We start from the raw sequence: 26,322 nt of genomic DNA on the forward strand, positions 1-26,322 counted from the left end.
TGCATATGCCCTCTCTTCTTATCAGCTGGATGCTTCACTCTCCATTCTAGTCCTCTGTGACTATGTCACTGACTCTGGGCCCAAGAGTCCCCAGGTCTTGCCACACTGTTGGCTAACCAGGTCTTCATCCGGGTTCACAGAAGTCTATTGAACGTTGTAGGGCGTAGCTCAACGCTTCATTGCTGTTTTTCCCTTACTTTCCCTTACCGGTGTCGAGTGTGGTCACCAATCAGAGCATGTATTCCCATTGAGTCTTAGTCTTGGAAAGGGGTTTGCACTGACGGGACCCGACCAGTTGCCTTGATGTTTCCTGGGCAAGCAAGTTGCTTGTTCTTGTAGTAACAGTCGGTCTGCCTATGTTGTTTTCAATCACTTTTGCTGAATTAATAAACAAGTGAATGAATATAAAGAAGAGAAAAGGTAAGTCAAATTTAGTAATACTTCCTAGTCCCTTTTGGAAAGCAGCATTGCACTTCAAGGATTTCCCTGCCAGCAAACCTCAGGTCCCGTAAATAAAATAGTTCCCTTTAGTGTCCTTTCTAAATGTTTGCTTCTTAAGTGTGTCTGCCATGAATGAGGTGGAAAGATGGATTGCTTCTATGGAATACAAGATGGAATCATGGTGCTCAGATTCTGTTGTTGTTCTTGTTGTGTTGTTAAATGCCATCGAGTCAGTTCTGACCCGTAGCAACCCTGCATAGGGTTTCCAAGTAGTGGCTGGTGGGTTTGAACTGCTGATCCTGTAATTCAAGCCGACCTTGTGGTCCAGTGCTTATCCTACAGCGCCACACCAGGACTCTACTCAGGGTTCTAGTCCTCATCTAGTCTCCTGAGTGCCAACAAAATGCGACACTAATTGAAATCACTAACAGAAAAAGGAGGTGTAAGATCCCTCTTCTCAAGTAGCTTATGATCCAGTTGAAGCGACAAGATGGACCATGGGAAAAATAAATAGAGATTCTTGCAGTTATGCTAATGGCCAAATTGATGAAAGTCAACAATATTGTGCCCGAAAAGAGTAAGGAAGGTCTCTGCCAAGTCCGCCTCTCCCTCCCAGCCAGAAGATTCCTTTGGTGCAAAATCCAGAGCTGCACTTAGACATTGGCCACGGAAAGCCAGGCTTACAATTTTTCCAAAAGGGAGTTTAGATTCAGAGTGTGTGGGGAAGGTAGAATGCCCACTAAGTGGTTTTCATCCAGTCTAGACAGGTCTGGTGAAAGGAGATGGGGACAAGACTCTCATGATTCAACAGTGAGTAATTATTTTCATGACTAATTGTGACTGGCAACCTTAAAGGTAGAAGTTTTGTAGCAAAAAGGGGTGAGTGGATCTTGTGGGAAGAGTTGAAGCAGGCACTCTGGACTGTGCGGCCTGCTGCAAACCATGGAAGAATGCGCCGCCCAGCCACCTGTCTGAACACTTAAGGAAGGCTTCGGCTGCCTGGTTACCAACCGACTTTGACCAGTTATTTGATGATGAATCGGATGCCTTCGAGGTATTAAAGGCAGCAGAGAATAAGAAAAGAGAAACCTGTGGGGGCGGCGTTGGGGGTCCGGGGGCCAAGAGTCCAGTTCAAGCCAACTCCAACGCAGCAGGCAAACAGTTGTGTAAAGAGTCCCAGAAAGACCATAAGAACCACTGTCCCCATTGCTGGCATGGCTGACAATAAAGAGGAGACGCAGCCACCTGTGGCACTTAAGAAAGAAGGAATAAGATGTGTTAGAAGAAGACCTGATCAACAACTTCAGGGTGAAGGGAAAAAATTGATAGATGACCAGAAAGGTGACCACTTCGGAAACAGCGATTTGAAAAACCACTTGAAGAAAAGGGTGAAGGTAGAGAGTTTTCAAGTGATAGACCCATCATTGACGAGCCTATTTGAGGCAGTGGTGGTCTTGAAAGAGGTTGAGGAGGCCATGGATGTGGAATGGGATGAGGAGACGGATTTGATTCCCATGGCAAACGTGAATTTGGTAGGCATAGTGTAACTGATAGATCTGGCTGGGTAGAAACACGAAGACAAATGTGAAGGTAGTGGATCTCACAACCGGGGAACTGCCAATAATGAATTAACTGACTTGGATCAATCAAATGTGACTGAGGAAACACCCAAAGGTGAAGAACATCCAGGGACCGACATTGAAAATAAGGAGAATAAAGTTGAAGCGGTAAAGGAAGAGGGTCCAAAAGAGGTGACATTGGAAGAATGGAAGAAGACTATTCAAAATAAAGGCTGGGCAAAGTAGAATTTAATATCTGAAAACCAAATGAAGGTGCTGATGGACAATGGAAGAAGGGATTTATTCTTCGTAAGTCAGAAGTGTGGAATACTAACTACTTTATATATTTTAACTTAGTTTTAATATTTTCATTTGTGGGGAATACTTTCAATTCTCACGGTAGCTGTTATATGTTCTAAATCTTTACATACAAAAGTATCAGTACTTGAACAAATTCAAAGCACATTGGTTGATTGTGTGGTAGATGAGCAGATGTGGTAGACAATGTTGATTGACTAACTCAAAACATTCCCAGTCCCCTCTTCCTTGCTGTCTTTAACTAAGGACGCTGGAAAACCAGATACTCTCTCAGCCTCCATGGAGCTAGACGGGGCTCAGGGGTCAGTGCTAGCTAATGAGATAGAAGAGGGAGTCCACTGCTGGAGAAATTTTTCTTTCCTTAAAAAGGTATAAGCCTAGAACTAAACCCTCCCCCCGGGGAATCAAAGTTCAGCCGAACAATAGACCTATCAAGTGAACAATAACGCCACGGAGACATGTACTCCTCAGTATCAACCTTACCAGGCCAAGAGGGCAACATTTGCCCAAAATCAAAGCTCAGAAGGCAGGAAGAATCAAGAAAGGACCAACAGAAATGTGGGACCCAGAGAGAAAGTGGGAAACATGCTGTTAACGCTGAAAGGATTGCAATCGATTTCACCAAACAAAACGTCTGTAAATTGTTGAATGGAAAACGAATTTGTTCTGCAAACTTTCACCCAAACGATAATAAAAATAAAAAAGGTGCAGGTATGGTAGATTCTTTATCATTAGCACATCACTGAGAACTACCCCCAGACTTCTTGCTAAGTGCACAAGTATCCTAGCATTCTAGGTCACTGTTAGTTGGTTATTTTGTTACCTGTAGCTCAAAGCCTTCCTAACTGATATGAGAGAAAAATACATTGCTGAGGGATGGGTCAAAAGGCATGTAAGGTCCACCATGGAGCCATTCGGAGGCACTGGACCACATTGGGCAGGAATTAACTTGAAGGACAACATTGCAGAGGACAAGGCAACTGGAGGAGATGGTCAAAATGCCAAGAGATCAAAAGGGCAAGGTGACTTGAAGTCAAGTGGGGGAAGGTTATGGAGAAATGTGAGAAGATGGATAATCAAGGGAAAATGGAGATGTTTCCAAGGGCCACGTACAAGCACACAGGGCCAGGCGAATCAAGCCACTTAATTCCCTTGCTTCAGCTGGAACTGTCTTACCTGTATGTCAGGAGATAATTCACTTTCTCTAACTCCTGTCTCGTTGATAATGTTCTTTCCTCCTTATTTGGAAATGGTATAAACAGCACCATGTCCTTCAACCGTTGTCTACACATCATCAATTTTCTCCTGTGGTTCCAGGAATCTTTAAACGGGACCTTCCCTGTTCCCCAACCATGCAGAGCTGCTGTCGCCTCGCCCACAGCTAACCTTTTCCTAAATATGCTCTCGGCACCGCGTCAGTCATTCGGCCATTCATCATCCGATAGATCAAATCCATACCACCTGGGGGTGTAAAACTGAAACTAGATAGCTGTCTCCAGCCAAAGAAAGCTTAAAGGCAAACTAGAATATTTCAAGAACTTGAATTTATTTTTAGGAGTTGCCTGGCTGTCCTAAAAGCTTCACTTAAGGCTTTGGACGTGAAAAGAGTACATAATGAAATGGGGCGGCTGGGGGTGGGGGATGGGGTGCACACTACCTTGCATGAGACTCCTCTGAAATCCCCAGTCTGGACACCTACTCCTGAACAACCTTGTCATTTACCTCCCTCTTCTTCATTTCATCCCCTGCTGGGAGAAAAGAATCTTCAGCCAGCAAGGATTAGTAATCCTGTCCTGATTTCTTTGAGGTGCTGTTGTTGTTGTTGTGAAGTACGTTCCAACTCATAGTGACCCTACACAGGGTTTCTGAGGCTGCAAATCTTTATGGGAACAGAAAGCCTCATCTTTCTCCCGCGGAACAGCTGGTAGTTTTGAACTGCCGACCTTGAGGTTAGCGGACCGATTCGTAACCACTACGCTACCAGAGCTCCTTTGGAGGTGCTGTAGAGTTTGTAAAATAGCAATTTGCTCTCAGATTGAGAGGCACCTAGATTCTTATGGCCTAGCCCCCTTTCCTAGGGCTCTGTGCATCCCTGCCTCGGGCTTTGTCCTGTAGGATCGAAAAAGTGGGAAGTAATGAGCCCGAGCCAGGAGCTTTAGGTGTTTTCGTGCATCTCAGGGGGTGTGAGGTAAGTATGACTGCCTCTAGCAGTTGTTGCTGTTAGCCAATGTCAAGTCGGCCTCCACTCATGGCAACCCAGGCACAATGGGAGGAAACATTGCCTGGGCCTGCACCATTCTCATGATCAGCTGTGGATCAGTTGTTTGGAAATGGATTACCAGGCCTTTCTTTCTAGTCTCTTCCACCTTCCAGGATGTGGGTGTTGGGAAGTCACTGAATATGTCTGACTCTGTTTCATCCCCAGTAAAATAAGAGGGTTGAAGAAGATCTCTAGGATCCTGTATTGGGTGGGTTGAAGAGTGTCCTCCCTAAACTTCATGTTCATCCAGAACCTTAAATGTGACCTTATTTGGAAAGAGGGTCTTTGCAGATGGAATTAGTTAAGATGTAGGCATACTGAATTAGAGTGGGGCCTAAATCTACTTCTTGTTTTTAAGTGCCTTCGAATCGACTCTGACTCATAGCGACCCTGCATAGGGTTTCCGCTCTCAGCTGGTGGGTTTGAACTGTAGACCTTGTGGTTCACAGTCCAGTGCTGATCCTGGACCTGGTTCACCACACGAATGTCCTTAAAAGAGAAAGGGGATCTGGACACATTGGCACAGAGGGAAGGCCATGTGGAGACTCAGGCTGAGATTGGAGCAGTATAGCTACAAGCCAAGGACTGCCAGCAGCCACCAGAAGCTAGGAAGAAAGAAGAAAGGATTCTGGAACCTTCAGAGGGAGCCTGGTCCTGAAGACACCTTGATTTGGGACTTATCACCTCAGAACTGTGAGAGAAAATGTGTGTGCTATTTGAAGCCACCCGGTTGGAGGTCACCTTTGGTGTTCTGTGGCCTACTCCATGTAGACAACATAAACATGAAACTGGGGATCAGCCTCCATTTGAAACCAGGAATTCTTCCCTCCTAAGGCTTCCAGATCAGACCCATAGGGAAACGAACACAAGCACGTCATCCTACATGGATTGAACCAAGGGTGAGAAGTGGGCCTCCAGCCAAGGTCAGGACAGGAACAACACCAAGGCACCTGTTCCCTGGATCCTCCTCTTCCTGCCTACTTCTTGAGTTCTCCCTTCTCCCCCACCAAGTCTTTCTGCATCTTCTGGATGGACTGTGCTGTGTGTCAGCATCGGGGTCCTGCGGCTGGAGCCTGCAGAGGTCTAGAGGCTCACAGACCTAGTCTAAGCCAATGAAAACCATCACAGCAACAGAAGAGAAGACAAGTGGCCATGCCCCTTCAACTTTACTAACTTTGAAGATCTGAGTAAAGTTATAGATCCTTCTTCCTGGGAAATGTCAATTTTCACCCATACAATTTGTGTATAATTTCAGGGGCTCCAGACCCCCTTGAGTCGATGCATCCCCCTCCTCGGAGCCCACAGACCCTCATGATGAATCCATGAGCCTGGGGGTGGGTGAGCTGGCATTGTGTACTCCCCACGGACTGAAACTTAGATGCAGATTTCACACTGGATAACTCAGGGGAAACATTAAACCCTAGTCAGGTTCTAAGAGTATTTTCAAACCTGTCTGTCTCTACAGTTCCTCTTTACACTAGTGAGCAAAATCAAAACCAAGGTCATAGCAATTACAGTACTGCACCGACAATAATAAACTGTACAAAGCAAGTTCTTGTAAACTTTAGAAACAGGAAATACTTGTCACGGTTACTATACCAGTCTTCTGCCTGTTCAGAGTGGGCTTCAAAGTATGCAGCTATGCTAGTGTGAGCTACCTGGAAAATCTGAATATAAACATAAATATTAGGTAGTCATTACTAAAGAATGAGGTGAAAATACATCCTCTTTAAAGGCTTGGAGCTTGAAGAACACCTGAGATCTCATCTCTCTTGTCTGGGAAGTAATTAGGAGAGCTCTATATTCTCAAGTTTGGCTTCTGGACCAGCAGAAAATATCCCCTCAGCCAGTACAGTTGTACGAGGGTACAAATTCCCAGCGGGCGGTAACAGGCACCCTACTGTGGTGCTGTAGGATAAGCAATGGGCTGCCAGCCACAAGGTCCTTGGTTCAAACCCACCAAGTCAGAACCCACTTGAATGCGCTTAAAAACAGCATCGATTAGACTTAGAGACAGCTTTGTCCAGCAGGAGAAACAAACTTTCCTGGTATAAAAAGATCCGTGAGAGTGAGAACAGGGTTAGTCATGTTCAACTTGATGTCTATCATGGTGAAAAGCACATAGCGTTGTTGTTAAGTGCCATTGAGTCAGTTGTGACTCATAATGACCCTGTATAGGGTTTCTGAGGAACAGCGTTTGAAGTGTCAAACTTGTAATTCGCTGTCCAATGATGATCCTACAGTGCCATCCCAGGACTCTAAGGCACATAGTTGTTGTTGTTAAGCACCGTGGAGTCAGTTTCAACTCATAGTGACCCTGCACAAGGTTTCCGAGGCTATAAATCTATATGGGAGCAGAAAGCCTCCTCCTCCCGTGGAATGGCTGATAGTTTCGAACTGCCAACCTTGAGATTAGTGACCCGATTCGTAACCACTATGCTACCAGAGCTCCTGTTGTTGTTGTTGTTAAGTGCTGTCGAGTCGATTCCGACCCAGAGCGACCCTGTATTGGGTTTCCAAGGAGCAGCTTGTGAGCTTGAACCACCGACATTGCAGTTCACATGACTTTGCAGTCTAACGCATTAGCCCACAATGCCACACCAGAACTCCTCCATTCAATCTGTTCTTTGTCCAATGTCCCTTTGCTAATGTAATTTTCAGAGCTGGGTTCTCTTCTGTTTGTCTGCTGAGACAGTACCCTCCTACCTGAGAAGTATGTGGATTCTACTGACTAGAACGTGGGGGCAATGGTAGCTTGGGGGTAGAATTCTCGCCTTTCATGCATGAGACACATTTGATTCCTGACCAACACACCTCAAACATTGACAACATCCACCTTGTGAGCGGAGCCTTGTGTGTTGCAGTGATGCCAAACACGTTTCTGTGGAGTTCCCAGACTAAGATCCGTCAAGGGATAAGGCCTGAAGATCTGTTTCCAATACACTGGCCAATTCAAACCCTATGGACCATGACAACCCTAGTCAAGAATGGTCACCATGGAATGGTCAACCCTACAAAATCTAAAGGGCAGCATTTACCTGAGGACAATGTTGATAAGGGATGAGAAGTGGGGTAGAATGGAAACAGGAATCACAGAGAGGAAGCAGGATAATTATTGCAGGGAGTGGATTGTAATCATTGAGATGAAAGAAAACGTATGATTTGTTGGATGTAAAACTGATGATCTTGTCTGTAAACCTTCACTCTATTCAAAATAAAAAGTTGAAAAATAAAAACCTACGGATCACAGCAACCAAATTCTGTTGCATGTCGGGCATTGTCATGAGTTGGAGACTGGCTTTATAGCAGATGTTGTTGTTGTCGTTAAGTGCAGTCAAGTCGATTCCAACCTATAGCAATCCTGTATAGGGTTTCCCAGGAGCAACTAGTGAGCTTGAACTGCCAACCTGTGGTTCAAAGAGACTTTGCAGACTAGTGCATTAACCCACAGCACCACACCAGGACTCCTTATAGCAGATAACACCTGATAACAACAACACTTACTTGGTTTGCTCAAGTCTTTGGATTTAAATTAATTTATTCTCATTTGAGGGAAGAGAGAGAGAAGTACCATGAACAACTGGGGTTTGAAATACAAAACCACCTGTAAGACAGCAGTATAACAATTACTCCAGGTATAGCTGGACACCAGGAGCTCTGGTAGCGTAGTGGTTACGAATCGGGCTGCGAACCTTAAGGTCAGCGGTTCGAAACTACCAGCCGCTCCGCGGGAGAAAGATGAGGCTTTCTACTCCCGTAAAGATTTACACCCTCGGAAACCCTGTACAGGGTCGCTATGGGTCGGAACTGACTCGACGGCACTTAACAACAACAACAACAACAATAGCTGGACACCACCTACTAACCTAAAGGCCAGCAGCTCAAAGCCACCCAGCAGTACCATGGGAGAAAGGCCTGGGGAATGACAGCCACGAAACCCTAGGGACTATTTCTACTCTGTTACACTTGGTGTTGACCTGAGTCACAATCAACTCAACAGCAATGGGTCTGTATGTATATAACTGGGCACCAGGCACAGAAGGGGCACAGAAATGCCCAATTCAGCATGGGCACATCCTTGTAAACTTATAATGTGCAGCTGAAGGTTAAATTCAAAACAACTAGGAGTCTTGGTGTCCTACCACAGGATAAGCACACAACCTCACGGTCAGTTTGAACCACAAGGTGGGTGGTTCAAACACACCAGCCACTGCTCAGAAACCCTATACTGGGTCGCTGTGAGTCAGAATTGACTGGACAGCATTTAACAACAACATACTTTAAAGTTGAAGAAAGTCAAAGATAAGAGGATGGCCATGGTGAAAATTGGACGAGAAATTCAGTGATTCCAGATTCAGCTAAGAAGGCAAAAAAATATACTAAGCTGACATTTGTACACATAGGCTTGAAAATTCACATGCCTGACATCTCAGATTCATGAATAGACACAATTCCTTCATTTTTTTTCTCTGGAATGTGTCTTCCTCGATTGCTCCCAATCGCATGCCAGAAGGATGTGTGAAGAATAGCAAAATATTCTCTTTGGCCTGGGCAGACCAGGCATCAAGTTATCCAGATGAAGAAATGATTCCATTCGGTTGTTGTTGTTAAATGCCATGGAGTCAATTCCGACCCATAGTGCCACACCAGGAATCCTCCATTCAGTTGTTTTTGTTGTTATGTGCTGTGAAGTCGGTTCCGACTCATAGCGACCCTGTACAGGGTTTCCGATTCAGTAGAACCTACTTACTGACCAAAGAACAGAACTCTGGGCAGTTTTCCAGGTAGGAGAGCGCCGTCTCAACTGAACCGAGAAAGAGAAGAGAAGTAGATTCTGAGGAGGCACAGACTTCCTATCCAGACCAGCCTCTGATCTAACATTTCACACAGCCCCTGAGGGAATGCTTACGCCATCTTAGTTCTGCTTACATTGGCCCCACTCTTTCAAAGATGATGTCTGAACTGCCCCCACACCTGAGGGTCAGGGAGTTGAGAGGTGGGGGCTAGCCCCCATGTCCCAATAGGATAGTAGGAAGGAGCTCATAGCCTTGTGGTTTCCCTTGGCCTGGCTAACACAACCCTAATGTGAGGAGAAGTGAAGTCGGGACTCATAGGCCCCACTAGGCCCAATTCTGTCTCTGTCAGCTTCCTTTTCCCAGCATCTCCAAGGGCAGGAAGGCTGGGCCCCATAGCCCAGGCTCTCACATACTCCTTCCGAAGAGAAATAAAGTAATTCCTAACACTCCTGTATGAACAAAGTGTTACAATAGGATTATTGGCCTGCTTAAGAAACAAAACAAACCCCAGACACCTAGTTCATTTGCTCTCACCCTCAAGGCTCACCCTGAAGTCCTGAGCTACTCTTGAAGGTCGTCCTGTATACAGAAATGAAAACCTAACATTTTTTTCTAACAGTTCCCCACACAGTCTTGGTAACTTCGTTTCTAAGGGCTGCCATAACAAATTGCCACAAAATGGGTGGTTTATAACACACGCTTTTTCTCACACAGTTCTGGAGACTAAATGTTTGAAATCAAGTTGCCCCGGGGCCATGCCTCCTCCAAAGGTTTCTGAGAAGAATCCTTCCCAGCATTCTTTGGTTTGTGATGCGTCACTCCAATTTCTGCCTCCATCTTCTTTCCACACATTTCTGCATCTCTGTGTGAACTTGCCACTTGTTATAAGGACAGAGTTGCTGGGTTTAGGGACCATACTAGTCCACTCTGTCCTTATCTTAACTAAGTACATCAGCAAAGACTTTATTTCCAAATAAGTTCATAAGCTGGGGTCCATGGTTGACATGAATTTGAGGCAGGGGTGAGGCGGGTGGACTACTCAACACCCTACAGCAATTTATGCTTTCCCTGCATAGTCCTCTGTTCCTCTCTTCCCAGTTCCTAGATTACATCGACTCTTCTGCAGTTTTGTCACTGACTGGGGGGTGTGGAGTTGAGAAGAGAAATATTTTAAATGACATTCTGTTGGCCGGGCTGGCTTGGCTCAGGAGTTTATGCCTGCTTTTGTAAAATGCAAAGTCCTCCTGAGAGTGGAATTCAGTACCTTGGTCACTGAATTTGTGACCTTCTACAAACCAACCAGTTGCTCTGAAGTCAATTCTGACTCAGGGACACTCCATGTTGGATCAGAGTAGAACTGTTCTCCACAAGGGTTTCAATGACTGGATTTTCAGATGTAGACTGCCAAACATTCCTTCCAAGGTATATCTGGGTGGACTCGAATTGCCAACCTTTACACTGACAACTGAGTGTGTTATCCAGGGTTTGCATGACCCAAAGATTCCCCCAGCCCTCCAAGACCAGCAATATCAGAAGGGTCTTAGGACCAGTCCCTATCTCTACCGGATGTCCTCCCATCTGTCGATGGAGAGGCCCTGCCTCGGGGCTCCTATTTTGTTGCCTGATTTAGAGCATGAACTGGAAATGTGCAGGATGAAGGGGAAATGGTCTCATGATGATTATTTTCCCATTCACCCCACCAGCATGATGGTAAGTGTGCACACACTTGTTTTTCAACCATCACTTTTTTTAAATGCCCAAAATCTCAAGGCAGTATCAAAATACCTGTGCTGACTCAGAAAGATAATTTTTCAAGTATCAGCAGAAAGGGGAAGTTACAGAATTTGCAAGTTTATTTTCCCCACTCAGCTCTGCAGAGGAGGTGGAGGCAGTAAGAGGAGGGGGCGGGGAAATCTAATGTTTCATATTTCTGTCTCTCGGCTTCAACAATAGTACTGGCAGGCCCTGTGCTTGTCCTGGGCATTCAAAGAATCAGATCCTCTGTCTTCTATTAGCTCACAGAGTAGCATCCGACCAGGTAAATATATATATACTATAACAGCTGCTGCCGCTGTTGTTGGTATTAGGTGCTGTCAAGTCGGTACCAACTCATAGCAACCTTATATGCAACAGAACGAAACACTGGTCCTCAGCTAGTCTCACAATCGCTGCTACACTTGAGCCCATTGCTGCTGCCACTATGCCAATCCATCTCGATAAAGGTCTTCTTATTTTTTGCTCACCCTCCACTTTACCAAGCACGATGTCCTTCTCCAGGGACTGGTCCTTCCTGATAATATGTCTGAAATATGTGAGATGAAATCTTGCCTTCCTGACTTCTAAGGAGCATTCCGGCTATGCTTCTTCCAATACAGATTAGTTTGTTCTTCTGAAATTTCATGGTACTTTCAGTGTTCTTCCCTAACACCATAACTCAAATGTATCAATTGTTCTACAGTCTGTTGTTTGTTGTTGTTAAGTGCCATCAAGTCAATTACGGCTCATAGTGACCCTGTACAGGGTTTCTGGGGAGCAGCTGGTGTTAGACACTTATCAAATTGGCCCCTGACTCCTGGTGACCCCAAGCACAATGGAGTAAAACACAGCTGATCCTGTGCCATCCCCATGATTGGTTGTGGATTAGAATATTGAGATCCATAGGTTGTCACTGGCTGATCTTCAGAAGTAGATCACCGGGTCATTCTTCCTAGTCTGTCCTTGTACACCTCCACTGACAGGCAGGTGGTATCTGCACGTGAGGTATACTGGGTGGGAATCAAACCCAGTATAGATGTAGCAAATGCTAGAACAGAGACAGGAACAAGTGCATAGGAGAAATTAACCCCTCCTCAGGAGAAGGAGAAGTGGCAAGTATTTTGGGTGTTGCTACCGAACTGACGTATTTGTTGCCTAAGCATTTGAATTCATGAACTCCTCGATTCTTCATTCAGTAAATATTCTTTGGAACCCCTCTGCTTGCCACATCCTGTCCTCGCTGCTGGGGAAAAAACATCAACATCAACAGTCAGTCTCTGTCTTTTTGGATTTCTGCTCTGGTGTAAAGAGATGGACAAGTCCTCAGTGAACAAGAGAATAGTGTCAGTGGGCAAGAAAACACCATGAATGAAGGCACTGAGGCAGGCTGGGATGTGGGGTGCATGGAGGGGGATGTATGGGAGTGTGTAGACAAAATGTGAAGGAGGTTACCGTCTGCCATGACAGATGCTGCATGTTACACGGAGGAGCATTTGGAGTCACTCTTTTAGGCAAGAGGGTCCAGCCAAGGTGGATGGGGGCTGGCATTGTTGCTGCTGTTTTAAACAAGGAAACAACATTCCCAGACTTATGTTTTAAGAAGAGTGTTTCAGTAGCACGTGGGCAGTGTCTTAGAAGCCAGAGACAGTGGCCCGAGAAGTCTAAAAAGAATCCTAGTTGTTGTTGTTGTTGTTAAGTGCCGTCAAGTCGATTCTGACCCATAGTGACCCTGTATAAGGTTTCCAAGGGGCAGCTGGTGAGCTTGAACCACTGTCCTTGCCATTCAAATGGTTTTGTAGTCTGGGGCATTAACCCACAGTGCCACACCAGGACTCCATAGAAAGAATCCTAGTGGAAGGGGCCAAATAAGATGATGAAGCCTGGGCTTCAGTGGTGGGTGAGGGATGGAGAGGAAGATTCCAGCTGAGGAAACTTTGCAAATGAGAACGGACGGAATTTAGGGGCTGGGTATGATTTGAGGTGTAGGAGTGCGCCAAGAACAACTCTTCGTTTCCAGCTCAGGGAATGTGATTATAAGCTCTTTAAAAGATGGAGACACCTGTTTACAATAGTACTTGATACTTCTTTCAGCTGAGCTACTGCATAACTTAGTTCTTTATGTAGAAGTTCTACCAGGTAGATCTGGTGGGGAGTAAAGGTGTTCTATCCAGGGCTGCTAGGAGGAGAAGTCCATTCCAAATCCTAACAGCAGAGAGTCAGTCAGTGTCTCCTGTGTCTCTGAGGGGAGGGGCCTGGGGCAGAGCACTGGACATCATCTGGCGTGAGGTGTGACAGACCCTCACAGAATTTTCCACTCTCTTCTGTCATACAGACTGTGTCCTCAACTCTACCCCTCCGTCCCTGATCACAAGGCCAACTGCAGAATCCTTGAGTGGACACCAACCTGAAGCCACTCCTGCAGCCACCCACTGTGGGATTCCCCCAGCAGCAGCCTGACAAATGTCCCCAGCTTCTGCTTCTCTTTGAGGACCGTGCCTGGGGTCTTCAGATCAGCTATGAACCAAGAGTCTTCTCTGTTCGCTCTTCTCCCCGTTGTCTACACCTGCCTACAGATGCAGAGACTCAAAGGATTTGACCAGAGAGTCACCTCACTTAGTGCAGCCCTAATGGTTGGAAAGCCAGCTCACCAGGCAAGTTTTTCTGGTTGGTGTTGGGAACAATCCTTGTGTGTGGCACATCAAGAGGATGGGCACTTTGAAGTACCACAGAAAACTTGAGGTTCGAGCTGATCTGAGCCTTTTTGCAGAGAAGGTATTCAAGTCTGGCAAGGAAGATGGCAGCTCAGGAAAAGCTGGCTCGTAGCTTTCCTGTATGTCTACTCTTGCACAGTCCCCCCTGCCCTGCCCCCTAGATGAAGATGACTGAGAAGAGAGACTGGGATGCAAGGGAGCAGCCTGAGAGACAAATACAATTCCCTTGGGCTTGCAGGTCTAGATTTGTTTCCTGTGGCTGATTTAACAAAGTTCCACACCATACAGCTCATTGTTGTTGTTGTTGTTAAGTGCCGTCGAGTTGGTTCTAACTTATAGCAACACTGTATAGGGTTCCCAAGGAGTGGCTGGTAGGTTTGAACCACTGACCTTGATGTTAGAAATTCATTGTTTACCCTAGAGGGACATACCAGGGCTATATAAATTACATACTGTCTCACAGTTCTAGAGATTACAAACCCAAACTTAGAGTATGACAGGGCTATGATCTCTGGGAGGGCGTAGGAGAAGACCCTTTCTTAGCTCTCCAAGTTTCTGGCAGCCTCAGGCGTTGGTAGCAGCATCACGCCAATCTTTGCCTCGATCTTCTCGTGGAGTTTCCCGCGCATCTTTCTGTGTCTGGTCTTTTCTCTTCTTCACACCAGTCATGTTAGATTAGGGTCTACTCTACTCCAGTCTGGTGTCCTGGGGTGGCAGTGTGGGTTAATATACTGGACTGCAAGGTCCGCTTGACCTTCAAAGTCGGCGGTTCAAGCTCACTAGCCACTCCTCGTTGTTAAGTGCCATAAAGTTAGTTCCGACTCATAGTGATCCTATCCAGGGTTGGAACTAACTTTCTGACACTTAACAACAATTGCTCCAGTATGAACCTTTAGTCAAATCTGCAACAACCCTGTTTGAAATTGGGGCACACTCACAGGTACTGGAGATTAGGACTTCAACACTTCAATCTACAACAGTTCCTGCTGCTTTGTTCCTTGGGCTTTCTCTAAATTCAAACTCATTACTATCTTCTAAAACCAATGTTCTAACAGGCACAGTGCAGTAATGAGGAAGGCAGGTTCCCACATGGAATTAGCAAATACAGCATCTCAACCCATTTGCACTTTTTCAGTCTTTGTACCACCCCACTCTAATTCCCATGAGTCCTCTTCAGAGTAAGAGACCGACTATGGGCTGAAGCCCAAAGAATCTACACCAACTTAGCAGTGACGGAAATCCACTCAGATATCTGAATTGGGGGGAATCACAGCTAACACAACCCAGGGGAGCAGAAGGGAAGACCACCAAAGGCTCAGGGGAAGGTTCCTTGAATTTGCAAAATGTGTGGCTTGGAATAAAGAACTCTAGAAAGGGCTAGTTGTCAAGAATTTCATGTTATGTATATCCACAATTAACGTCCATGGAAGCAGCAGCCAAGAAATCAAATAACATATTACATTGGACAAATCTGCTGCATAAGACTTCTTTAAAGTGTTAAGAAGCAAAGCTGTCACTCTGAGGACTAAGGTGCACTTGACCTAAGCCATGGTATTTTCAATTGTCTCAGATGCATACAAAAGCTGGACATTGAACAAGGAAGACCAAAGAAGAACTGATGTACTTGAATTATGGTGTTGGCAAAGAAAATTGAGTATATTCCCATGGACCACCAGAATAATGAACAAATCTGTCTTGGAAGAAGTACAACCTTAGATGTGAAGCTGGTGACACATCGTTTGGCCTAGATTGCATATGCTATCAGGAGGGATCCATCCCAGGAGGAGGACAGCATGACTGGTAAAGTGGACAGGACTGAGTAGTGTCCACTCTGTTGTATGTGGGTCAGCTATGAGTTGGAACCACTCTTACCTGGATGTTGGGCTGTGATTTATTCTAGCTACTCTTCTTTGTGAGAACCCAGGGGTTTTGATGTGCACATGTGTTCCTTCTGTTTAATGCTAGGAAAAGTGGCCAGAAGGACAACATGAGAATTGTGTGGGTTACTGTATCTTTGTGAAACACATTAAGAAGTCTGGATTAGTGGTTTTTTTAGGGATTGAATGAAGGTATCCAGAAATATTTTAAGCATACCAGGAACATTCTGTTACTTGCCTGGAATTTGGTTCAGTTTCTGTTCACTCCTCAGGCCATGGATGCTCTAACCTCAGTCTTCCTAATCTTGACTCCTTCACACACCATGTTCCTATCAACCAGAACCTTTTCTTCCACTATTATGTCCCACTGAGCCAATTAATACACTAATATGGACACTTAAAGGAGCCCCCAGAAGCATAGTGAATTACGTGTTGGGCTGCTAACAGCTAAGTCAGCAGTTTGAATCCACCAACCACTCTAAGGGAGAGAGCAGAGGCTGTCTGCACCTGTAAAGGTCTCAGAAACCCGATACAGGGAGTCCTGGTGTGGTGCTGTGGGTTAACGCGCCAGACTGCAAAGTCATTTGAACTATAACGTCGGTAGTTCAAGCTCACCAAATACTCCTTGGAAACCCTACAAAGGATGCAAAGGACTGACTGGAGCCCAAAGAACCTACCATATCTTCACAGTGATATCCAACCCACAATCTGGAGGTATCCATCTGACCCTCCTTGGCCTGAGAATTGATCTGACACTTGCCCAAATCACAGGAACCCTCCCGCAGAACAGAGCAGAACTGACATACAGGGTCTCCAAGACTGTAAATCTTTATGGAAGCAGACTGCCACATCTTTCTCCCATGGAGTAGCTGGTGGCTTTGAACCACCAACTTTGTGGTTAACAGTTGAATGCTTGAATCACGGTGCAACTAGGGCCTCTTGACACTGGTCCAGTTATAGGTATATGCTTCTAACGATGCGGGTGTGGCACTGCAGGTTAACATGCTGGGTGGCAATAATGTTGGTGATTCAAGCTCACCAACCACCACTCAAACAAAAACTCTATTCACAGTCGCTATGAGTGGGAACGAACTCGACGGCACTTAACAATAACAGCAACAAATGAAGTCCTGGTGTGGCTCTGTAAGATAAGCACTTGACTGTTAATGGGAGGGTGGCAGTTTAAACTCACCAGTTGCTCCTCAGAAACCTTATACAGGCTTGCAAAGAGTTGGAACCGACTTGACAGCACTTAACAATGCCAGCAACATAAAGGTCAATATGCTTATTTTTTCTGATCTAGTCAATTTCTCTGCTATTCATAAGGTTTTCAGTGAGCATTGAAGGTGCCATGGGCTGCCAAAAGAACCAACAGATCCATTTTGGAAAAAGTGCAGCCAGAGTGCTCCTTGCAGGCCAAGATGGCCAAACTTCGTCTCTCATACTTTGGACATATTGTCAGGAGGGACCAGTCGCTGGAGAAGGATATCATGTTTGGTCAGGTGGAGACGGTCAAAGAGAAAGAGGAAGACCCCCAATGAGATGGATTGGCCAAGTGGCAGCATCGATGGACTCAAGCGTGGCAACAGTAGTGAGGTTGGCCCAGGAGCAGGCAGTGTTTCGTTCTGCTGTGTATAAATCATTACGAGTCGGTACCGACTCGATGGCACCTAACAACAACAACAACAGCCAATTTCTGAAACTATTCATATTTGGATAATAGTACACAAACAGTATAAAATGTGCAAGTGCACAGTGAAAGGCCACAGGCTAACAAATAAGTCTCCCTCCCACCCTGCCACCACTACTCAGTCTTCCCCAGAAGCAACCACAGTTATCAACGAGTTTATTTTAGTTCCCCAGTGAGTTAAGGAACTCAGACCTAAAATGGAATTAGGGGAATTGCTCCTTAGGGTCAAGGGCCTGGACTCAGGCAGATTCAGTCCAAAGTACGGCTTTGCCATCTACTGCCCGGGGTCTGGCTAATAACAAGACTTATCTCAGGGGTTGCTGTGATACTTAAGTAAGCCAACCAAGTAAAGTGCTTAGCACAGAGCCTGGCGCATGTTTACACTCAATAAATGGTAGCTATTATTAGCTACTGGGAAGTTGAGTGTGGTGGACTAAATACTTTCTGGAAAAGCCATAAGACCTTGTGGTCAAGACATCTCAGGAGCTTGTCAGAAATGCAGGGTCCTAGGCCCCAGTCCAGACCTACAGAATCTGAATCAGCATTTTCACAAGATCCCAGGTGAATTGCATGTACATTGAAGTTTGAGGAATTCTACCCAATCATAATGAGAGTGCAGTGGCTCTGTCCAACAAGCACTGGGACTGCAAGTCACAAGGTCGGCAGTTGGAGTCCACCAGCTGCCCTAAGGGAGAAAGACGAGACTTTCTGCTCCTGAAAAGATTTATAGCCTAGAAAACACTATACAGGGTCGCTATGAGTCCAGAACCAACTCAAAGGCACTTAACAACAATAATCACAACTACACAATAGGGAGTCCTGGTGTGGTGCTGTGGACTAATGCGCCAGACTGCAAAGTAGTTTGAACTACAACGTCGGTGGTTCAAACTCACCAGATACTCCTTAGAAACCCTACACAGGGTTGCTATGGGTCGGAATCGACTCAACAGCACTTAACAACTACCCAATATTAAAAACTAAACCCAGTGCCACAGAGTTGATAAGAAAACTTAATAAGTTTTCTGAGGCTATAAATCGTTATGGGAGCAGAAAGCCTGATCTTCCTCTCTTGGAGCAGCTGGTGGATTTGAACTGCCAACTTTGGAGTTAGCTGGCCACTATTTAAAAGGACACAGGAGTCCTTTTAAAGCCAGTTGCTGTTAAATCAACACTGATTCATGGGACCCACGTGTGTCAGGGTAGAACCGTGGTTTTCAGTGGCTGGGTTTTCAGAAGTAACCTGTGAGGCCTTTTTTTCCCCATCAAGGTGCCGGTGTGTAAACTTGAACTTCCAGCCCTTTGGTCAGGAGCTGGGCACATTAGCCCAGAGACGCCTAGTCCATAGGGTGATATGGAAGAATTCTCCCCCTCCAGTTAGAGATCCAGGTTCAAATTCAGCTAATGCACCCCAGGCGCAGCCACCACCGTCTCTCATGGAGGCTTGTGCTTCAGCAGAGTTCCAAGACTAGAAAGGAAGGCCTGAAATCGGTAGCCAACTCAACCACAGCTAACAAGAAGATTCTGTGTTATCCCGGGAAACCTTTAGGGATAGGCTATATAATCCCCGCTTCTGGGGACCTGGGAGGTAGTTTCTTTACTTCCTGACACACGTCCTTCATCTTCTCATGGTAAGAGTTCATGAATAAAATACTTTTGAATGAAAAAACGTTTTTCTCCTAGCTTCCTGAGTTGCAAAGACCAATAGCCTATGACCTCAAAGACAACTGGAACTTGTCCTGTTTTGTCCTGGACCTTGACAGTAACCGGATCGAGGGCCTGGGGGCCAGGAGGGGCGTGTTGTTTTTAGCGTGACACCAGAGACACAGTGGAGTCTGCCCAACAAGCCAGCAGTGCAGCCAGGTGCCAAGTAGGACACTTCGGCCTGGCACTGTGGGCGCCTGAGAGGCTATCACGGAAAATGAGGTCTTCGTGGGCTGAGGCCTGAGCCCAGAACCTAACTCGTGATGCCAAACCAATCGACCACAGCGAGAAAGCCAGGGTAGAGAGAAAGCAGCCCTCTCCCACAAAGACGGGAATGATGGTTTGTCACAGGCCAGCCGCAGATGAGAAGAGGACACCAGGGCTATTTAAACATCACAGTGACAACAGAAATAACTTGGAGGGATGTAGTCCAATCGTGTAGCCACTAACATGACCGAGGAATTGAATTTTAGTTTTGATTTTATTTTAAACTAATTTACTTGTAAATTTGGGAGCAGTGGTGGCTCTGTGGTAGAATTCTTGCCTTACAGGTGGGAGACCCAAGTTTGATTTCTATCAATGCAACTCATATGCAACCACCACCTGCCTATCAATGGAGGTTTGAGTCTTGGTGTGGCACTGCAGATTAATGCACTGGACTGCAAAGTCGGTCTGAACCGCAAGGTCAGCAAATGGGTGAGGTGCTCCCATTTCTTCCCTTGCTGGGTATGAATTTTCCCAACTTCTGGACTACTGCAGTAGGCGGCCAAGCAACCTCCCAGATCAAACTTTCTCACAGCCTCAGGCAGAGCAGGGGGTGGGAAGTTGTCCACTGCTGGAACCCACTTTCACCTGCAGCTAACCCTAGGTAGACTGAGGAGCTATGGGCCAGGACATCTTCCGTGTCTGTCTGGGGACCATGAGGTTGGTTCACACATAATCTGGATATGTTAACATCTAACCCCTGGTATCTGTGAATATGAACTTATTTGCAAACAGAGTCTCTGCAGATGTAATTGGTTAATAGGAGGTCACACTAGAGAAGGATTAGTCCTAATCCAGTCTGATTGGTGTCCTGATAAGAAGAGAAGAGACAGAAAGACAAACCAACATAGAGGAGAGGACAGCCATGTGATGACAGAGGCAGAGATGGAAGTGATGCGTCACAAGCCTGGCGCAGTGCAGGGAAATTGCTTCACATGACTCTTCTACTCATAGTCTTTGTAATGGCCACTAAACAACATTTTGGCCCTGCTGGGCCTCGGTAAGAGAAGGTGGGAGCAGATGCTGATAGGATGATAAGATACAGTTGTGAATGATTAGCAGCATTCATTGTGATGATATAAAATGAACCCTTTCAGAAGCAGGAATGGGGGAAGTTACTATCAACAAAGAAGAGCTCGGAGTGCAGTTGGTCCTTTGGACCTCGAGACCCATAAGCATTGAACTCCTCACCCAGAGACAGAAAGCTGGGACACTGAAGCAGCAGAACCAAGAGTCAGCGCAGAAGGCAGAGTGGTGGGCCTCCCAGTCCACAGAGCAAATAAAACTGGGTGATTTTGTGCAGCAGCTTTGCTTGCAGAGTGGGGTGTCTCCAGGCACTTAATTGGGGGAGCTAGGTTTGTTGACCAATGAAGCTAGAGCTGAGTGCCTTCGGGCTGAGGCTAATGGTGGAATGGTGTGTCCTCTGGGCATTTATCTTCGGCCCTGAAAGAGCTTTGTAACATTGGCCTGGACAGAGAGAGACCTGCCTGTGGGCATGTTGAAGAAAGATCTTCAAGTTTAGAAAAACTGTGCCCTGAGCATTTTCTGCTCTTGCATTGCAACCTGTCCTGGTGTGGCGCTGTTGGTTAACATGCTAGAAATACAACGTCGGTTTGAACCAAGAGGCCTGCTGTTCAATCTCACCAGCTGCTCCTCAGAAACTCTATACAGGGTTGCTATGTGTCAGAACCCGACTCTACTGCACTTAACAACAACAATTGTAACCTATTGACTTCCCTAATTAGCCCCATACCTGTGAACAGGGTATCATGGAAATGAATTGACAAACCCAGCTGAGTAGAGAGGGCCATGGGAGGAATAGTGACTGCTATTTTTTTATACCCAGGAATACCTAGGGCCCCCAGAAACTGGGAAAGGCAAGCAAGGATCTTCCTCAGTCAGACTTCTAGCCTCTAACAATCTGAGAGAATGCATGTCAGCTCTTTAAAGCCACATCCAAACCCACACTCACTGCTGTCAAGTGGGTTCCAGCTCACAGAGGAGAACTGCCCCATAGGTTTTCCAAGGCTTTTTACAGGCGTAGACTGTCATATCTTTCTCTCCAGGAGTGGCTGATTTGAACCGCACACCTATCAGCGCCACCAGGCTCACTTAAGCCGCACAGTTTGGGGTAATTTCTTGTGGTACTCTAGGAAACTAACATACCAGATACAGAAGCAGAGAAGGATGATCTGAAAATACATTTCTAGATAATTTCACTTTCAAGCTTTCTAACTATAGAAGCAACTGAGACTATTTGTGGCAATTTAGTCAGTTTGAGCTGAAGAAGAAAATCTACTTCAGAAAAAAAAAAATGCCTTGGTGTGGTACTGGATAGTACTGGACTGGACAGCTAACCACAAGGTCAGTGGTTCAAACCCACCAGCTGCTCCTTAGAAATCCTTATTCAGGGTTTTGATGAGTCAGAACAGACTTGAGGGCGCTTGACAACATCATGCCTGTAATAATAATCCCATTTGGAAATGGGTTGCCTTTGTTATTATGTTTATGCGTCTTAAATCAATCTCTCGGTATCAGACGAGCAGATTAAGTAAGCAGAGATGGGGACAGAGAGTTGCCAAGCCACATGAAGATCACCCAAGAGCAGGAGCTCAGAAGAGACAAGGACCTTCCTGTAGAGACAAAAGAGAGAAAAAACCTGACCCTAGAGCCAGTGACCTGAATTAGCCTCCTAAACGGTGAGAAAATCAACGTGTTTATTAAAACCACCCATAAGGAGCCCTCGCAGCATAGTGAACTATGAGCTGGACTAGGTAACCACAGTGCGAATCTACCAGTCGCTCTATGGGAGAAAGATGAGGCTTTCAGCTCCCGTGAAGATTTAGACGTATAGTCTCAGAAACCCTATACAAGGTCACTATGAGTTGGAACCTACAACCCATAAACAGCAAACCGCCACCACCAAAGCCACCATATGTGTTAAGAGAAGTCCAAGAAGCACTAGATAACTAAGACCAGAAGTCTTATTGCTAATAAAGTCAGTACTGTCATGGGAAATTGTTTCAAGTATTTTGAGGGTTACAGCAAATTTGCAATTAAAAAAAAAAAAAAAACCTAACTACAAAATCAGAGAAGTTAAGCAAAAACAATGTGTCATTTAAATTAGAATTGGAAAATGCAGTTTGAACTCCTTACCCTTAAAAATAAATAGCCTATTTCTCAGTTTGTCTGCTGAAAAGGCCCAGTAACCATGAACACTCTACACCATATTTGGGCCTCTAAATACCATTTTCTATTTAAAGGAACCACAATTCTTTTAAATAAACCAAATGAGTGACTCTAGAATTGAGGTATAAAATGTACATAATAAGCCTGAGACATCTTATTGTTTCAAAATAATAATAAACTATCAATGACCAATGGGTCATGTCAAAAAAGGCACAGGAGCTAGTTTGAATGAGTCCTACCACTCAGTGAAGGATGATTTATGCATCAAAAACACTTTCAACATAATTTGGTCATTCATCTTTGTCTGTCACATATGTTCTACATTTCTCCCAGTTTGTCATGTCCCTTTCATTTTGTATATAACTTTTGTCATATAGAAAAATTTTTAATTTTACATAATCACTGTCATGGATTGAATTGTGTTTCTCCCCAAAATATGTATCAGCTTCGCTGGATCATGATTCTCAGTGCTTTGGCAGTTATGTGATCACCTCCCCCACCCCATAATGTGATCTGAATGTGATCAATGAACAAGAGGATTAAGAGAGGGACTCCGGGTCCCACATACCTCCGGGTGTGGTGCTGTAGAATCGTCACTAGACTGCGAACCACAAGGCTTGCAGTTCAAACTCACTCACCAGCTGCTCCTCAGAAACCCTATACAAGTTACCATGAGTCGGAACTGACGAAAAGGTACTTAATAACAACACCGTTAACCTCATCTGGTCCCTGATCTGATTTGCAGGAGATTCCCAAGGGTGTGGCATGCAACACCTTTTCTCTTACAAGAGATAAAAGGAAAGGGGGACCGCCTACCTCCAAGAAAGAGCCAGGAGTGGAGAGGGTCCTTTGGACTTAGGGTCCCTGCCCTGTGAAACTCCAAGATCCAGGGGAAGATTGATGTTAAGATACATGCAGATTTCCAAGAAATGCTGGGTCTACAGATGCTGAAAGGAGACAAGGACCTTCCCCAGAACCGGTACTCTGATTTCAGATTTCTAGCCTCCTAAACTGTGATTACCACTTGTCTGTCAGTTTGTCATACTGTGGTGGCTTACGTGTTGCTGTGATTCTGGAAGCTATGCCACTGGTATTTTAAAAACCAGCAGGGTCACCCACATGGAGAGGTTTCAGATGATCTTCCAGATGAAGACAGACTAGGAAGAAGAAGAAATGAACTACCTCCAACTATTTAGTCACTGAAAACCTTATGAATAGCAGTGGAACACTGTCAGCCCCAGATTACTGACTATGATGAAAAGCACCAGAATATTGTCAGACACAGTGCCAAAAGAAAAGTCCGCAGGTTGGATGAGATGGATTGGCACAGTAGCAGCACCAATGGGCTCAAAGGCACTCAAAATGCGACTGGGGAAGAGCTAACGATGGCACGTAGCAACAACAACCAACTGTGAGAATGCATTTCTGTTTGTTAAAGCCATCCAGTTGTGGTATTTCTGTTACAGCAGATCTAGAGATCTAAGACAATCAGATGATTTTTGTTCATTGTGCCTCAACTTAAGAGACTTTAATCTTTTCTAAAACATACGATGTCTTCATGTCCACTCCATGGCAACAGGTTTAGCTTGGGTTGGTTTGATCTTTCTAGAGGTCATAAAAATATTGTCCAATATTTTTTTCAATACTTCATGCTTACATTTTGTTTTACACTTTAGATTTTATTTTGTTGTTAAGAATATACACAGCAAAACATACACCAACTCAACAGTCTCTATGTGCATAATGTAGCACAGTCTTTGAATCATGTAACCTTTCTCACCTCCTTTTCTGAGTTGCCCCTCCCTCATTAACATCACCTCACTGCCCCTAAGGTTCCTATCTAATCTTTCCAGTTGCTGTTGTCCATTTGATCCCATGGAGTGTGGTACTGTAGGATCAGCACTAGACTGCAAAACACGAGGTCAGCAGTTCAAATCTACCACTTGTTCCTCGGAAACCCTATACAGGGTAACTATGAGTCTGAACTGACTCGACAGCAGTGAACAACAACAGATTGTTCTTCAAAGAACATAATAATGCTCAAGGTAAATATTGTTTACAGGTCAAGTTAAATTACTATGTAATGTTAAGAAGACTTCAGGGGATATTTTTGATTTAAAGTTTAAAGATGATCTCAGGGCAACTGTTTCAGGGATCCATCCAGCCTCCATGGCTCCGGAAAGTCTAAAGTCCATGCGAATTTAAAATTCTGTTTTGCATTTCCCCCCTTTTGATCAAGATTGTTCTATGGACTCTTTGATCAAATGTTCAGGAATGGTAACCAAGGACCATCCATGGTTTTTTGTGCTTAACTCAAGAGTTCCATCTGGCGTTTAGCTTGGGTCCACTGTACATCATTCATCTTAATTTTCCCACAAATATAGCTAATTATGCCAGCACTGAAGATTTTGTTTCTTCTTTGAAAGTTGAAAGGCTATTTCTATTGCAAACCGTTTCCTATATATCTTAGGTCTGATCTTATATTCTCTACTTTGGTTTATTGATCTATCTTCGGTCTGTATCCACACTCTTTTAATTATCATAGTTTTGCAAGTTTTCTCAATAGACGATGGCTTAGCCCAACGTGTTGTTTGGTTTTCCATCATGTTTCTGAGACGCAAGTTCATTTTAGTCATTACAAAAAAAGATAAGTAAGGCATGTATTTGGCATGAAGCTTCAAACCATGCCAGTGATGAAAGATTTGTTACCGGGACAAAAACCCACCCACAGAGCCACCCAGATTCCTGTCACTGTACTGCTCCTCAAAATAAAGCTCAGCTGTAAATGACACACCTGTTTTGGATTAGTTACAATAAATCAGGAGCTATGTTTATTTCAGTTGCTCAGACAGGTGAAGAATGAGTTACTTTTATAGCTAGCCAACTAGAAAAGAGAGAAAATTTCAAATCAAGAGGGTTTTCTTCCCCCCACCTCTTAGAATAAAGGGGTTACAATTGATAATCCCTAAAATTCCTCTTGTTTCCCAAATCCTGTGATTCCTTACAGAAATGCCTTGCATTGTAGAATTTACTCAAAGTATCTACTTTGGTCCTTAGATTCCAAACTTTAGTCCCAATGTGGTGCAAACAGTTAACATGCTTGGAGGTGAACCAAAAGCTTGGTGGTTTAAGTGTACTCCGAGTTGCCTCAGAAGAAAGACCTGGAATCTACTTCCAAAAAAACCAGTCATTGAAAACGTTATGGAGCACAGTTCTACTCTGACACTCATGAATGGACTCCATGGCAATTGTTCTATTACTTTTTGTCTTCTTGCAAACTTGAATGTCCATGAAAATCACCCAGAGATCTTATTAAAAAGTGCAGATTCAGAATGTCTGGGTAAAACTTAAATTGTAGTAAATATGTAATAAAACCTTTGCCATTTCAGTATTTTTCACCTGTAAAATTCAGAGACATTAATAACATCCAACATGCTGGATAATTGTTTCCATTTTCTCCCGCCCAACTAATGAAAGCTCAGTGCTCAGTAAGCAGTAAGTCCCTTTTCCCCAACTCCCTAGGATCCCAAAGCTGCAGTGTAAACAAAGGCTTCACCAGGTGAGCCCAATGCTGATAATTCAGGCCCTGGCTTTGAGTAACAGAAACACTGTGCTGGGCTTTTACAGCAGACTGGGACCCCAGTGCAATACAAGACATGGTTCTGGAACAATTGATAATTAGTGACGGATGACCAGCGGGTTGCAGATGATGCACTGCTTCTTCATGTGTGATTTTTTTTTTTCCCTCAGCAATGAGCACC

The 26,322-nt window shown here is 44.9% G+C and overlaps 1 protein-coding gene and 1 pseudogene across 1 annotated transcript in view; one reads left to right on the top strand and one right to left on the bottom strand.

Moving 5' to 3' along the window:
* The window catches only part of LOC102817336, a 15,123-nt pseudogene extending 1,398 nt beyond the window's left edge, over window positions 1–13,725 (top strand).
* The window catches only part of ALPK2 (alpha-kinase 2), a 133,742-nt gene that overhangs the window by 49,888 nt on the left and 57,532 nt on the right, over window positions 1–26,322 (bottom strand). The gene's annotated exons all lie outside the window — the stretch shown is intronic.

Source organism: Chrysochloris asiatica, unplaced genomic scaffold (genome assembly GCF_000296735.1).
Source record: "Chrysochloris asiatica unplaced genomic scaffold, ChrAsi1.0 scaffold00021, whole genome shotgun sequence".
In the NCBI taxonomy this organism is placed as follows: domain Eukaryota; kingdom Metazoa; phylum Chordata; class Mammalia; order Afrosoricida; family Chrysochloridae; genus Chrysochloris; species Chrysochloris asiatica.